This window comes from Pinus tabuliformis, chromosome 4_2 (genome assembly GCF_031772625.1).
Source record: "Pinus tabuliformis cultivar Carrire ecotype Pingquan chromosome 4_2, CPIR1, whole genome shotgun sequence".
In the NCBI taxonomy this organism is placed as follows: Eukaryota; Viridiplantae; Streptophyta; class Pinopsida; order Pinales; family Pinaceae; genus Pinus; species Pinus tabuliformis.
In genome coordinates this window covers 1,122,152,243-1,122,157,685 of record NC_142304.1, presented here as the reverse complement: position 1 = coordinate 1,122,157,685, position 5,443 = coordinate 1,122,152,243, and positions in this window count along the sequence as shown.

Genomic DNA, 5,443 nt, shown 5'->3' with positions numbered 1-5,443 from the left:
GAAAGAGGTTTTTGTCGTGCAGAATGTTAGGAAGAAAAGCCTCTTTCAGTTTGCAAAATTAAGTTCTCGGCTGCTCAGGAAAGCTTTTGGAACTTAACTAGTAAAAACAGTTTTTCTGCTAAAACAGGCTGCTACAGGGGTTTCGTAGCGCGCTACGAAAACGTGGATTTATAGCTAGTTTTAAAATTTCTCCAAAATGGTGTGAGATATGACTTCTAAACACATGTTGAGGCTTCTAGGACATGGAATGAGGCTGTCAAACTTTATTTGAAGATGGACATGAGACTCTAACCCTATGACTTAGACTCTAAAACATAAAAATGACTTCACCATGACTTGACCATGACTGATACAAGCATTGAGAAACCATGTAAGTTGTCCAAAGTTTTTAAGGAAGTTTTACAATGATAACAGTGGCTCCACTAGGGTTAGTGTGCCCTTGTGGTACATTAAGAACCTGTAGCTCCAGTGCCGCTATCCATCCTCTAGAAGAAAACTTTGAACTTCTGCCCAATCTGCTCCTCAAGCCTTGAATAATTTTTTGTAAGAAGAATTCAAACTACACCTACTGAAATAGATGCTAAGTCAACCTACCCTGAGCTTATTTTCATTTTCCTACCTACCTACTAGCTCCAATTTCCACTTTAGGTCAAGCAACATGATATTTCCAATAAAGCCAATCAATTGCCATTTCTGATATTGGAGGCTCTTGATTGCATTCAACCTCAAAATAACCATGATAGTGAGATGACCAAATCAACTTATAATGTATATGATCTTCATAATGCAAATGAAAATGAAATACTGATGTGAAAAACTTTGCCATGTATTCATTTATAGGGTCAAAGAAAACATGGTTATTTTGATAATCATCATAACATTCTATCTCTTCAGACAACTGATCCTCAGCCACACAAAATTCCTTTGATGTGCTATCCAACTGCCTTTCTGCATGATTCTCATAGACAATGTAATTTTCCTCGCTATTGTGATCATTATTTGAAGTAAGTTGCTGCAAGGAATTACAAAATTGAACAACCTTTTCCTCTGCCTAAGGGCTATAAAAGCTATTTTCCAATACTTCTTCTTGCTGTTTGCAATCAATTTCATACTCATAATGATCTGAAGCCTGACAAATCTGCTGCATCTCTACATCAATCTCAGAGGATGTAATATGATTTTCATAAGTAAACCCCTGTTGATCTTCATGCTGCATTTCATGAGATGTTATACTTTCTTCTTGGTGTTGAAATGCATTGTTATGAAGAGCCTCTAAAATTTCTTCATCCATAAATTCATCATCATCATAACAATCCTCCAAGTACTGAATAAGACTTAAAGAATGTCTACAGCAATCTTTGAGCAACAATAAGGAAGGATGACATTCTTTATACATCTCATAGAATTCATCATGAAAATTAGCAAGTGAATATATTGAACCATTTTCCAAGCCTTTATACCAAGACCATGCCTTTCCTTCTAAAGTGGTCATAAACATCTTCATGAGACAATCTTCAGGGAAATGAACCTTAAGACTGGGTACATGCATATGGAACCTAACCAAATGAAGAGCGGCATTGTCCTTCTTTTCATCTTTGAATATTGGAAGATCATCTAACCAATCAACCTTTGGCATAGGATTTGGAAAACTAGGGATATGAGACCGATTCATAGGAGCATACCTGGCATTCATTCTTGCAGTGGAACTCATCTTGAAACTTCATCAAGCTACTGATCTTCTAGCAGTAGAGTCACCTTCCAAATTCTTATTCGATGTGTGGAGTCGCCAAGGTAGTTTTGCAGCCTCAAAAAGATGTCTGAGCTCCTGCTACCTTCAGAAGTTCAGCCATTGATTTCGGGAATGAATAGACTTCAGGCTCCCGGCAGACGCACCAAAATGTTATCACCAAAATAGGACCCTGATAGGCTGCTGATCAGACTATCTCAGTGTAACTATTTCAAACCAATCTTTTAGCTAAGGCTTAGCCTCCTTAGCCTGAGAGGGCTCTCTCAAAGGGTTAATGATATTGATTAAAGATATGGATAGATGGCTAACTCTATGGTTTGTGATTTTATATGTTTGTAGATTGGAAGATGGAGACTTGCTACCATTGGGCTATGGAGTCAGTGACAGAGATAAGGATAACAAATAGCTCTTCTTATAAAACTGAGGCTTGTATATACTTCAATGAAAGAGTGATACATTCAAGAAAGTCTCAATAGCTTGAAGTTCATAGGAGTCAGAGCATGTGGGCATGAATTCTGAGTAATGATACATCAAGGTATTCAAAAGTAAATAATTTAAAGTGATAGAACAGAGTTTAATACCTACATGGAAGTCGGGGCATTCAACATTTAAACATTCAGAACATAAACTCATATGGGACCACACAGTTTATGAATGTATACAGGAAGTCAGAGCACATTCAGTGAATTCTGAGTGATTATACATCCATACCACTGTAATAATTAAGGAAAGGACAACATCACATATTCTGAACATAAAAAATCCTTCATGAATCCTGAGAAGTAAGCATTAATACTATGGAAGTAAAGAATTTCAAAGATAAAAGATGAAGCTCACTGAAGTACACTAAGAATCTCAGTTTCAGAAAAGTCCAACTGCTTCTGTATATATCAATCCCTGCATATCATTTACAAAAGTAGTCTCTTTCCATAACATTTTCCAACCCCTTTGCTAATTCGACCTCTTGCTCTATATAAAGCATTTACAATTAGGATTCCATCATGCCTCATCAAGAGAATTTGAATTTGCCATCAGTGACACCTATTCTAACCATAAAACAAATCATTAATTAGAACTAGTTGTTAACTAGGAGTGCTAGTGACCTAATACAACTAGGAGTGTAACTCATTATTATGATTACAACAACCTTATCTAAGCATTTAAAGCATTCTTTCACAGCTGAAACCTCATGAAGTCTAATTTGATGAAGCCTCCCACGTGGTCACCCAACTGCTGATGACAAACCCTAGAAATTAGGGAACATGTTTCCCTGTTTTTAGGTTTAGATCCTTGAAAATTGGCACGTGGGACAGAGCCTTTATCTCTTCATCCATGACAAATTTTACAAAACTGAAGGATTTTTTTGTAGCCCATGTTGTCCAGAACAAAAACCTCTCCTGGTTTTTTAAAACATTTCTCCAACTGTCCAGAAACTATCCTTGAAAAACACGTGGCAAACAGGAAAAATCTGTTTTCTGAAAGTAGGGTCTCAATGAAAGGTTAGTATCTCCCAACTGAAAGCACTTATGAATAAAGTGAGATAGGTTATTGTATATAGAGAGTTTATGAAGAGAAACCTCCCTTAGAATTCCAAAATACATCTTCTTGTAACCATAAACGGATCTTGAAAAAGATTGCTAAAACCAGAAGACAAAGCTTGACTTTCAGCAGTTTCGTAGCGCAAGTTTAACCATAAATTTCTCCCACCTCAGAATGGAATTGAAGAAACTGAAAGAGGTTTATGTATTGCAGAATGTTAGGAAGAAATGCCTCTTTCATTTTGCAAAATTAAGTTCTCGGCTGCTCAGGAATGCTTTTGGAAGTTAACTAGTAAAAACAGTTTTTCTGCTAAAACAGGCTGCTACAGGGGTTTCATAGCGCGCTACGAAAACGTGGATTTATAGCTAGTTTTAAAATTTCTCCAAAATGGTGTGAGATATGACTTCTAAACACATGGTGAGGCTTCTAGGACATGGAATGAGGCTGTCAAACTTTATTTGAAGATGGACATGAGACTCTAACCCTATGACTTAGACTCTAAAACATAAAAATGACTTCCCCATGACTGATACAAGAATTGAGAAACCATGTAAGTTGTCCAAATTTTTTAAGGAAGTTTTACAGTGATAACAATGTCCTTGTGCTTTATTCTGTCAAGACTTAACCAAACTCATGTGTTCATGCAGATGTTGGTCCTGTTCCGCCAGTAGTACGCCTGAGAGTGCCATCTGTCGCCCCAGCAGGAGATGCTGTTGGAAGGGCTATCCTTTGCGACCTCGATGTGGCCGAGACTCTCACAGAATTATAGGAATAGGTTGAGGGCCTCACTCTTGGTATTCCATATGTGAGGACTGACGAGCTGCCCTTGAGGTTGCAGCGGCATACTACTGGTGTGCCAAGACGGTGGACTCGGCTCTTACGCATGATCGCACAGGCTGTGACTTGCTATCACGAGCATCATTAGACTACGGTGCCCCCTAGCGTTTTGAGTTTTGGTTCATTTGACCAATTTTGTCTTGGTTACAGAACATTATGTGTAAACCATAAACAGTTATATATGTATTTTTGATTTTCGAAGTTTTATTTTGGTTAAGTCACATGATCCAAATGCAAATATTGATGGTATGCTTCTTTTTATAAATGTTGCAAATGTCTATATAACACATAGTTTTCCAATGAGTCAGTTAATGTGTTTAAGTTTCTGGAAATATGCTGATATTGAATAAAATCAAATTGCCTTTCCAAAATCTTAACCCTTAGGAACATGCGATAAATAGCTGGATTTCGGACATAGTAGATACCAGTGAGTTGTAGTATGATGAGTTGTGATTCTAGCCTGACAGTCAGTCGGCGTATACCATGTGTGATGGCATCAGAGAGAAGTTCTATCAACGCGCTATATTCAGCGACGTTATTCGTTGATCGACCAATACATACCCCGTCTCAAGTGCTAATGTTGTCGGTTCCAAAACAACAAAATGATGCTTTGATATCGACAAGGAACAAAGATTATGGGAACCCACAGTTGTCGAACAACAAGGATAAAGATCAACCTAGTAGTTTGACAACAACTTCGACAAAAGTTGTGCCACCCATCATTCCTGAACTGACAATAAAACCTCCAAAGGGAGTAGTACACAAATCAACATTTAATCCTCGTGCTAGAGCAGCACAACATTATAATATAGTGGAAGATTTGGCCCAATCGCCATCCGCTATGTTGACTCTTGAGGTACTACAAAATTGCCCATCCCAAAAGCAGGCTTTATTATCAGCCATTGGTGGGATAGACCCAAAGGATTCCAATATTGTATCCTTCGATCATAAAGGATACGATCCTCAATTACCAGCTCAACTAGATTTCCTCGTTCAAGTGAAAGCCCTCAACAAAACTGTCCGTTGAAAAATCATTGATGAGGGAGCATGTATATGCATTATGTTGATGAGTTTCTGGAAAACTTTAGGATCTCCAACCTTGTCGCGATCTTCGACAAAATTAAAAGCATTTGATGGACGAACATATACCCCATATGGTATTCTAAGTAACTTGAAGGTTGAACTAGGAGGGAAAACAGTAGAAATAGATGTTGAGGTAATCGATGGAAATCTCGATTACAACATCCTACTAGGAAGACCATGGATATATGCTATGGTTGTTGTTGTGTCGACCTATTTTAGGAAGATTGCATTTCCCTT